Source organism: Amphiura filiformis, chromosome 12 (assembly GCF_039555335.1).
Source record: "Amphiura filiformis chromosome 12, Afil_fr2py, whole genome shotgun sequence".
Lineage (NCBI taxonomy): Eukaryota > Metazoa > Echinodermata > Ophiuroidea > Amphilepidida > Amphiuridae > Amphiura > Amphiura filiformis.
The window spans coordinates 58,366,815-58,378,910 of NC_092639.1; the positions used below are offsets into that span (position 1 = coordinate 58,366,815).

At 38.7% G+C, this 12,096-nt stretch overlaps 1 protein-coding gene across 1 annotated transcript in view; it reads left to right on the forward strand.

The window, feature by feature from the left end:
• The first annotated feature begins 1,101 nt into the window (after positions 1–1,101).
• Positions 1,102–12,096, forward strand: part of LOC140166493 (tyrosine-protein kinase Fyn-like) — a 54,689-nt gene continuing 43,694 nt past the window's right edge. The window contains 1 exon segment of the mRNA XM_072189972.1: positions 1,102–1,267. The gene's annotated coding sequence lies outside the window, so the exon portion shown is untranslated.

Here is a 12,096-nt window from a genome sequence, read left to right on the forward strand (position 1 = left end):
TGGTACTACACCCCCTGATAAATTTTGTGACTAATTTTGCATTTTTCTCAAAAAGTAACCACACACTGCATGGTAACAAAAGTTATGTATAGGCCTATATTATATCGGGCAAGGAATCCAATTACTTCACTGAAATTTCAGTGATTCAAGGCATATTAAGAAATCGGAGGACGAGGTACATTCTAGCGGTACCTCTTTTCTTATCATAAATAACGTACCGCTTGTCTTGAGTCACTGAAATTATAGTAACTGGATTCCTTGCCCCTATAATATACATAACTTTTGTTACCAGTAGGCCTATGTTATTATTTTTTGAGAAAAATGCAAAAGTAGTAGCACCACCTTAATACCATTTTTCTGAGTGTAGTCTGGTTGTTTGATTATACAAAAGAAATTAACAATTATAATTAAATGTGTGCGACACGATTTTTCCAAGTAGGCCTACTGCCCAAGGTGAACTGAGGGGGGAACTAACGGTTACCAAATTAATCAGTGACAATGTTATCTCTGAATTTGATGGGTGCAAATTGATGCAATTACATTAAAACATCAATTATCACCTGTGAAATTCAGAGATATAAATTGTCACTGATTAATTTGATAACCAGGCAGCCTTGGTTCACCTCCGGGGCACCCTGAGCAGACTGGTGGCTTAAGGTTTCAATTTTATCTCAATTCATTTTAAATAAATTAAATTTCATCATCTCCTGTTAGCTTTCTCTTCAGTCTTCCTCTATCCTTCTCTTTGAGTCCGCTTTTTGGGTTTCCTTCTTTTCACTTCTTTTTTCTTTCAGGAAAATAAAATAGACTGCGTCTCACACCTGTTTCGGAAGTTTCGATCAATTTTATCGATAGCACATCAGAAATTAAATCGGATAGTTTGTGAAAGATATGTGTTAAAAAGTCCGTCTAGTTTTAAAGAAATTAACCACAATGTTGATGTTTAATTACTTCATAACATAAAACTATATATTTTATTTGATATAATATGTTAAAATTCAGGGAATATTTTGATAACAAAATGGTAAATTAAGTAAACCACAAGCAGCTATTTTAAATAAAACATCAAATGTGCGTTATATTTGTCAAAGGCGGAAGTGATCGGCACGCAAATCAATTATCTTATCTTCAAGAATTTCTCTACTGAATAGAAGAATGGGCGTCCGAGTTTTCATGCAAAATTTCTGATAATAAAGACGGTGATCTTTAATGACAGTTCATGATGACAATGGATCAAGATTGAACGTCGCCCTTTTTTAGTTTTGAAGTGAGTATAATTTTAGCTAAGTATTTCGTAAATGAATAGCAAACTCATGAACTAAAAAATTTAGCAGCGACAGCTTCATTCAATGCTGATGTTCAAAATCAAATTCATGAGTTACTTCTACTATACTTCTACTATATTTGCATTACAAAATATAATTTGATTTATACTCCAGTGTGGTTGCTCTACGAAAAAGGTATACAAATCAAAACCACTAATGAGTAATTGAGGGCGAGGTGGCCTAGTGGTCTAAGGCGCTGGACCATTAGGGAGAGTTGAGCGAGGGGTCCGTGGTTCGAAACCCCATCCTGCCCGATCCTTGTTGCTCACTCTAAATAGTTCCAATAGGTCGGAAATATCATAATCATAAGCTCTTTCAGTCTAGTAGAATATAATTGTGATATTTCTCCTCGTTCCCATCCACCGTGTGGAATGTGCAGGTGTACACGGTGGGTGCCCAGCGTCTCGTGGTTCGAATGGTCACGTAAAATGGTGGTTCCGTGTGTCAGACGAGTTAAACCTGAGCACGTAAAAAGTTGCAGGCCTTATCGAAAAGAGTAGGGGGATCATCCCCGGCTTGTTACCTGCACCCTCCCTAGGTCCCAGGGCAGTAGTAGTTGTGATTACAGTGACTGTAGTAGATTAGTTGTGTTAATAGTAATGTTGTGAAATGGTGATATAGATAGATGTTAAAAAGTACACTGCTTACTCAGTGGTGCGCCTGAAAATAGGCGGGATTTCCCAAAATACAATACAATACAATACAATACAATCCCTCCAATTAGCTCCTGCTGATTTCCCATTGATATAGAACTATCAAAAAGTGTGCCAAAATGAAGTAAACAGGTTCCGGGGTTTCATATTAATACTGTAAACGTTCGCCCGGGACGTTCGCGCTATAAATGGCGCTATGGGCTACCTCGACATAACTGGAATTTTAGGCACAAACTAAAAGTGCCCTCCCATAAAATCCCACCAGCAAATAAGGGCACATACTAGACTCGCTTGCCAGTCGCGTGTATGCCGTTTGTACACTGAGACTTGATCGAAAAATCTATCTTTTATGCACGACGACACGATAGTTATGTGTGCATATAAGATAGAACTTTCTGGTATGAAAACACGTCTGCATAGCGTTGATAATACTTTTTATAATGCTTGTAAAAAACATTCTTCCGAATGTCACTTTTGGCTACAATTTTCTAGACTGCCTAACTGGCCTGTATCTCGTTTCGGCCAAAGAACGTCTGTAATACATACCTGTTTTTAATGACTTTGCAACAATGTTTCTATTGTCAGCAATAACAGCTTGCATTCACACTTTTGAGTTTATATGGTGAATTTTCGTACACATCATAAATAGGTGAAATCAGAATATCCTGAAAGGAATTTAGGTAAAGAATTCAACAACACTGACCTCGCAGCAGCTAATGTTTTCATGTAAACATGGCGTCATTAGACATTTTAGCCTACGTTTCAGATCCTACTATCGGATCGTTGAAACAACAAAACCTCAATCCCCGGCCTCATTCACGAATTCACTCACCTTCCTACACCACCAGTTGAAATAAAACTCAAACATCCCGTGTTATTCCTCAAAACTACATGCACCTTCATTAATAAAAAATTGAAATCCTAGTAGAAATCCGTTATCGAAAATTGTTTGATATAAAACGTCACCAAAAGTAATTTTTCTGAAGAGTAGATACCGCGTGTCAAAATGGCAGCCGCAGTCGCATCCCCCAGCTTTGTAATGTGTACCCAGGTCACGGTATGTCTATGTGACGAACAGTCAAGGTCAGAGAACAGCGCAACCTGTCTGCTGTAATATAATGGCTCCGCCCAATGAACGGCGCTGTCAATCATCCTTATTGCCTTTGTCGAACAGACTTTTACGCAGGTAAGAGCTCACGCTGTCCTCACTTTTAGGATCGACAAGCGTCAGGTTGTGTAGGAGACTATCCACGTTGGAACCATTGGATTACGGAAGAAATATTCATACCAGGACTGAAGCAAATGTGGCCATTTCTATGTTTGTACCGGGCAAGTACGGACATTTTTCAACACGGAGCTAGCGGAAAATACTGCAAATTCGTCCAAGGTAAGCAAAGGGTTGGGGATCGATTTTTAACTTTGACTAAACTGTTTCGGAGTTAAGGCACGCTAAAAGTAGACCATTCCGGGGCTGTATTTGGTGTACATGTGACGCTTTTGAACAGAGTAAAAACGACCACTTATTCGCTATTGCTGAAGTATACCCGGCGAATCAAGTACATTCTGGAGAAGTTTTAGGTCACAACTGTCACCGATGTACACGCTAGAGATGACCTTGTTATGACGTTTTCAATTGGGTATATCCGGGTCATAATCAGTCACAGTACATGCGCAGTGTAGACGGCTGGTGGAATAAGCATGTGCGGAGTTCAGGATTGGCACAGCAGCGACTTAGTAGCCCAATAGGATGACTTTTGAAGATTTTCCACACTACAGATTCCTGTCCAATAGACACCAATTGATGGTTAAGAAAGTAATTGAGCAACTTTTCAAATCTGGCGTAGGCAATTTATGGTATTTTGCTATCCCATAGATACCAATGTATGAATTTTAAAGGTGAACCTCATTGAAAATAAAGATATATCAATGGAAAGCTTATGATGCCAGGAAGCAGAAAAGAATATTTTTTATTTGCCTAACGCACCAGGATAGACATAATCTCCATGCAAAGATTGGATATTGGCACCCCCTAAAATACAAAACGAAATCGCTCAAATTGGGCGCTTTTCGATGATGACGCCAGCACGGGACACACAGTTACTTCCGGGTTTGATTGTAAACACAATGTCCATGCATTACTGTGGCATGCATCGGGCCAATGCACGAACTCAGTCATTGTCAACTTACTTTACATGAAAAATATCTTCAATAAAATAAGAATATTAACATGAAGGAAACATCATGCATGATCAAATCAAGAATGAAGTTCCTGAATAAAGTGTGTGGATTAAAAAATGGGAAAAGTGCTGGCCGGGGTGATTTGGGATAGGCCAAGCCATCCACGATATGCAGGGAATATTACAGTAAAGCACGAAGAGCGAAGATTCGCCAAGAACCGGAATGAAAACAGATTGCAAAAAATAACTGCTAGTGCTACCAGTTCAGATCGTCATGATCACACCAAGTTGAGATGAACTTATCACAATGAGAAAATGAAGGAATAGAATAAGGTACATGTACGGGATTTTTTAATTATTTCTTAACTTTACAACCGGTCATGTATGATAGGCGAACTCATAGATACATACGGGGCGGGGTGAACTCAGTACAGTGACTGACTCAGTCGCCGAGTGTTCCGTATCCGCGACTGTACGTACTGTACTTGCAGACAAAATGACCGATTTGATATTCACATTCTGATATTTCCAACTAATATTGCTACTTCATCAGCAACATTTATTCCTGTAAATGTTCCAAATATTAGGGAATGATTGATCAAATCTGCTGAAACACGGCGCAAAGTTGTGCTACTGGAGAGACGAAGCGAGTCGCTGTGTTTGCCCACCTTGATCGGCGCGGCTGCCTGTAATTTCTTCAGCATAAAAGCAGCAATTTACGCATCGTGTTCGGTAATCCATAAAGTTTTACTTTTTCAGTACACTGATTGTAGTATCATTAAAAGAATCGTGACACAAGTGACAATATTTTAATTTTATTCAGATTTCAGAATTCCATCAAATAACGGTCTACTAAGCCTAAATTGTATTTATTTTATAATAAAGTATCTGTTTCTTTCAATCGTGATTGTGTGGAAAGAATGTACTGGGAGAATGTATTACCGCAATGCGCTAAATATGAAAACCTTTATGGGCTGGATTTGATGAAATCGGCGTTTTTTTTTATTAATTTTTTGATTACTACAAGACGATATTTTTAAAAATCAGATATTTTAAAATGAATCAAGAATAGGGAATGTCACAAACAAGTTATTTAATTTGTTATTCGATCATGTTTATTCAGTCCATGACATGAACGGCATACGGTAGCAGAATCATTTGCGCATGGAATTGATCCCAGCGAAATTCAAACTCAATTACCCAGTTATACCCAGCCAGTTATGACTGATTTTGTCAAAAATTTACGGAACATTTTCGTGTTGACAATAATTCTATTATTTCTTAATATATATAAGGAATCAGCAACTTGAAGATTCTTCTCATTTCAAGCTTTATTGTGAAAATCAGACTTGCCGGGCAGCTTGCAAAGTACAGGAAGCAAGTCTTGTTTACATGTTTCCGAGTAGGATCACGTGATCACGAACCCTGAGCTTACGCCACGAGCATTCTCAAGGTCAAAGACGATTGATTTGGGTGCTTTTTGGGCGCCTTAAAAAAGACCAAAAATTCATTCATTTTTTTATTTTTTCAGCTTTATTGGCCATCAAAAAAATCGGAAAAAATTATTTTTAATATCCTGATATCATAAGCTTTCCATTGATATATAACTTTATTTTCAATGAGGTTCACCTTTAAAAACAATCGAGCGACTTTTAAATTATTTGACTCGCGATTTGGGCTAACATTTTTGGCAACACTGCTGGAGGTCAGTGGGTGCATGTAGGCTACAGCAGAGACACGGCATTGATCGAAGCTGTTTAGGAGAACAAATATTGACATTTTTCATAAGTACAGTTATTAAGATAATAAAATATTTAGTACAGTGTGTCGGTAATATGTCACGACCTATTTCATGATATTTTAGAGACAATAACTAACTTGAGGAAGAACTTTTTTATTCATACATGTATGCATGACATTGTACTTTGTATGGCAACTGCGTACATGTATCACACGTACATACGTTACATATGATAACATCCAGGATTAGCGGTGACCTGCTGAGTCCAGGGGTCCAAATTGGCAAATAAAGGGGTCCAGGCATCTAATTCTACATCAGACCGATTCAGACATACAAAATTAAGGGGTCCAAATCACAGGGACCTGCCAAATCAAGGAGTCCTGGACCCCAAGACCCCTTAAAACGCTACCCCTGATAACATCCTTGCTAAGTTCTAACTTCGTATCACAAGCTATCGGTTGTTCATACGAAAGTTAGAACATTTCGAACAAACTGAGACTGGCTTATGCCATTTTGTGACATGTCAATGCGATTTACACACTTAACGATAACGTTTTGTGCAGCTCAAACATTTCAACATTTGTTTTTGCAATTCAGTCAATTTATATGAAATTGGTACTCACATATCTGATCTCCAAATCATAGTTATCTTATTCAATGTATCCAAGTAAATTAAACTCGAAGTTGAATTTCTGATACTTAAAAGATAATTTCCAAGCCTTCGACCCCCCTACGTCCGACGAGCGTGATCGGTGGTGAAAGAATGCAAGTCACAAGATGACCCACCTCATTTACAGCCGGTTTCTGTCGTCAAGTCGTGTTCGCGATACAGCCATGTTGCACAAGTGAGGTCAAGACTAATTGGTGACGTCGATAACAACGAGTAAACAAAATGGCTGGGAGAACTCGAGAAAGTCATGTTTTTTAAAAAATGTTTCATCGTGACGATCAGAAACCTCAAAAACCTTTTTTTGACCGCGCTTGATATGTTAACGATGTGCAAGTACATTGAATTGGATGGTAAATAAGCCAAATATTGCAAGAAATCTACTTACTAGAATCCTAGCGAGCCCGCAAAATAATGTCCGTCCATGCGAATGTAATAGCAGGGGTGGAATTTCGTAAAGTGCCACAGGAGTCCAAGTGGATTCTCGCAAGAGAGTTTTGCGAGAGTCCATGGATTCCCGTAAATGGATTCTCGTTGTACAACCTTGCGGGAGTCCAAAAGGTATTATATGTAGGCCTACGTAAAATGCATTCAAACAAACAAACTAACAAATAAACTAACAAAGTTAAGTTTTTTATATATGTGTCATCATACTCTCACTTCATTATGTCATTGCATCTTTTGGCGACTTTTCCTTTATATTTTGCAGGCTTTGGCTTTGAGTTTTAAGGCGTGTTGAACTTAAACGTAAGTTCGCTTAGCCGATCATTTCCAGCGCGAGTCCACATGGACTCTCGCAATAGGACTTTTACGGGAGTCTCTGCGAGAGTCGACTCTCGGACTCCCGCCGAAATTCCACCCCTGTAATATTGACAACGTAAAATCCCCACTAGCACATAGGCCTACCCTTACTTAATTCTTTTTTGGATTTTTAGAGAAGGTTGCTCTCTATTAGTAAAAACTGAGTTTTTTGTGACCACTACTCACTCCACACCTGAAGCGCTCAATGATACCGGTTGCTTTGAGGGTTGGTGACAAATCCATCTGTCCTTCAGATTCTGTGCGTAACCTAGGGGTTATATTTGACTCCCAAATGTCTATGTCCATTCACGTCAAGACTCTTTGTTCTAACCTTACCTTACATACCAGCTTCGCAACATTTCCCGGATACGTCGGTACTTGGATTATGACACTTATGACACACTCTGGTCATAAGAGCCCTTGTCCTTTCCAAGATCGATTATGGCAATGGGCTGCTTCTTGGCTGCTGTAAAGCAGACATTCAAAGACTACAACGGATCCAGAATTGAGCTGCGAAGCTGATATGTAGGGCCCTCAAATATGATCATGCCACACCGTATTTTTAAAAAGCAGTTGCACTGGCTCCCTGTTGAAGAGCGCATCAATTTCAAAGTTTTAGTCACTGTGTTTAAATGCCTCACCAAGAGTGTTCCTGAGTACCTGTCTGATTGTGTTTCCCTGCACTGCCCTCTGCGTGCAGGCCTGCGTTCTGCTTCTGATACCACCCTCCTGACAGAGCACAACACAATCAAAACACTCATATCAGCTGAACGCAGGACTTTCTCCTATGTTGCGCCTCGCACCTGGAATAGACTGCCAATTGGTATCAGGGAATCACAATCAGTGGGTATTTTCAAGAGGGTTCTAAAGTCACATTTGTTTCCATAGATTTTGTAGCCTTCACGGGCAGTTCTCATTTATTTTTTCTTCATGTTCTTCTTTTGCTTTGTTTTTGTTTTGAGCGCTACGTTCTAAATGTAGTAGCGCTATATAAATATTTATAATGTATGTATATATGAAATTACCTCAGAGCAAAGTTGTCAAAGGAGCCCAGGTGCGCCATTGGGCGAACGTTTACGGCAGGGATAGCGCTAGAACTACATGTAAACACTCCAGTGTCCGCAGGGACCCCCGAACTTGCAAAAAATTAAAAAGTAGGGGGTCCGGCGTAGAGTTTGGTGAGTCCGAGTTGCACAAATGCAGCATAAGTATTATTTGTAATAAACGCCCCGGGGGCGTTGCATTTTTCCAAAAGGGGGGCGTTTATTGGAAGTGAATTGTCAGTGAAAAAAGCTTAAAAATCAGGTTCAATATCCCGATGGTGCTCCTGTTAAAAGGAGGGATTTACGACCATACAAGATGGCGACGCCCACTGAAAATTACAATTTCGTGGGAAATACAACAAAATTACACCTGTAAGGCTGTAAAGTGCATGGAATTAGTGAAATTTTACCATAATTAGGCAATGAAATGGATGGGAGTTGAGTCAAAATAGGTTTTTTCCATGCAATTTAGCGATCGTGACTAACATGACTGATGCAAGTTTTAAGTTACCTACACGATATGGCATGGAAATGTTTGCATTTTTGTCAATTTTTTACAGAAAAATTGGAGGGGGGGCGTTTATTAGAGGGGGAGCGTTTATTACAAACAATACGGTAGTATGTCTGCAATAGCGCTAGCTTGAAAAACTGGGGGTCTACAGGGACCCCTGAACTTGCAGAAAATTTAAAAACAGGGGGTCCCAACTCTATTTTGGTGGGTCCGGGACCCCAAAAAGCAACCTAGCGCTACCCCTGGACTTACTGTATTACATAACAATTTTCTATCTTTTGGATTGTCTGCTGTGGTTTATCATTGGGGTGGGCTTGTCCAGCTGGAAGTGTAATTGACCAAAGGGGGTAATTACATGTATGATGTATCCAGTAATTGGGCCTGGATTAATCCCCTTTTTCGTAGCAAAAGCCAACTATACGTACTCATATACTCTCAAAACAAACATGTACTGTAATGACTGTAGTAGGCATAAACTAATTATAGCCAAAATAACAAATTCTCGATCACGAGAGTGTACCTTCTGCGTGTGATTGGTCAATTCTCAAAAGCTGTGTTTGCACCGTAAGCGCCGGTCTTTGCGTAGTACGCTCGACGCAAATTACTGTGCGTATCCAAGTTGGCTCTCATGATCAAGAATTTAATATTTTGGCTATAATCTTTATCATCAGACATCAGTATCAATTCTGTACAAAAGCATGACGGTAGACATGCATTAGTTCGCAATCAATTTAAACTTTAATTTAAAAACGGGCAAAACAGACGTGCATCATTTATCGGTATGACATTTTCATATTGGTGCTGCCCTATTTAAGTTTGCATTGAAGTGCCATCTCAGTTTGGGTGCGCCGATTTGGATCATGTGCTAATGAATTTTTACTGATTCTAGATAAATAATGGAGTATTAATTACAATTTCAAGCATGATAGGAGTTTAGACAAGAAGTACAAGCATGACAAACTGTGTGTAATTAATATTATGAAAAACATGCAACTATTTAAGCTGCAGACTACAGGAGCCTTGTATTTTTTAGTGCAAACTCTAATTGAAATCATGCAATCGCATTGCACTAGCTTTTCATACCGTTGTGGTGCTCGAGAAGTCTAGCCAAGAATTTGCTCACCGATAGCTTCACATTCTAGGCTAGAGACCATTGCATTCAAAATCTAGTCGGATTACTAACTTGCCACATATAATAATCATATATACTCAAAATGCGGACTGCTCGTCATTTAAGTTTCTGTTGACGTTTTTGAATAATGATTCCAGATTTCCGGTCAATTATTTTAGCAGTTGTCACGTGTGTGACGGGTACTTGGGAACTAGCCAAACTTTGCAGAATCACAATGTTCGAGAAATCTATAGATTTGCTTTACGGCACAATACTCGATAGATAAAATCAAAATCAAAGCACCCATTTTGCTACTACTAGTACATGTACGGTACCGTACGGTACTGAATTTGCAACCAGATTTTTAGCTTCTAAGATCTCACTTGGGTTAAACAGCCATCTCGAGTGAGTGAGCGGTAAATTAACAATGTGTTTACACTTGTGTTTGGTCATATAGTGAAAGTCACAATAATGATGAATAAATGAATTAATGAAAAAGTTACCGGTACCTCACGCTCACAACCCGGCCTCACAAGTGCTTTTAGAAATTATGTGACGGGAAACTGAAGATCGATTGTCAGTAACCTTGTAACATGGTATTATAATGATTCATTGATTCTGATGCGTTTTGAGATAGCTCCACACGTTCTATCCTCAATCCATCATCGGTTATCAGTGGCCTGGATTGAGGATAGACTTTTTGATTCTTGCAAAGATTCTCGTAAATTTATGTGAATCAAAGTTGATTCACGCAAACTTTTGTAGTTTACACAGAAGTTGATTTGCAAGAATCAAATGATTCCTGCAGAAATTAAATTCTGACCCTGCGTTTACCATGCTTGCAAATATTTTTCGATAAATGAAAAATATTTCCATTCATTATTTAGTAAATTGATAAATTCCTCTTTGTTCTACATGGTATGTTCTGCTTTGTACGCGCTGGTGATTGTCGATTACATTTATAAGAGATGAAGTATCCGCCCCTGCCAACGCTCCGATGACCAATGAAATGGGTAAAGGCATCTTGTTGTCATGACGTTTGTTTGACCAGCCAATCGGCATGATTGACTGTTTATTACTTTCGCATTCACAACAATTGTAAATGGCCACATATCTTGAACTCTTATGCACACCCACACCACCCCAATGTATGTTCTGAAAGGAAACTGCATGAGGAATCTAAGTATGACATTTAAAAAAGTGTATGGGGTCGTGTTAAGGTGGTATTGGAGGCAAAGTGTTCATGTTGTAAACAGATTAATTGAGTAGGGCAAAGAACAAAGTATAGGGGTAGGATACAATGTAAGCCAATGTTATAGTGTAAACAGTAAAATACTGAAATTATCACAAGCATTAAAAAGCGCCATATATCTTGGGAGCCTATTGCAAGGTGTATCAAACACAAAATAAAATAACACAAAAAAGTGAGCAGCATCAATCCAGTCAATGATAAAGTGAGCAACTGACAACATTCCCTACCAATTAGAGAAGTTAAATTTTCATGCAGTTTGTCTTTGCATGGCATTCAGCTTTTAACAATTTGTAGACTAAATACATGTAGCATATCTACAATGTATTGTACATTACAAAGGTGCAACAATAAGGAATTTTCATGATTTTATGATTTTCTGAAATCAGAATCTGAATGAGCAAGTCACTGAATAGGCCTTTAATTAAATAAATCCTGGAGTTTCTGACTCACCCCCACACATTTTATGAATTATAAACATAGGGGTTAATGAACTTCATCCTGATGCATGAGAATGTTTGAGATTGTAATGCAGGCGACCGCAGGGTTGCTATGTCAAATAATTTCAGCACCCAATGTTTTTCTCTTGGTTTCTATGGCAAGGAAACTATTGGAAGTAATGTAGTGAACCAATGTTAAAAAGTTGCCCAATTTTATTCTTAACATTGGTTTCTATGGGACAGGAAATTGTAAAAAGTCACAGAGAATATCTTCAAAAGTCGCCCAATTAGGTTACCAAATCATGGGTTTGGCAACACTGAATGCAGATGCTTTGATCTACTGTGGCTTTGATCAGTAACAGGTCAATTGACCTGAGC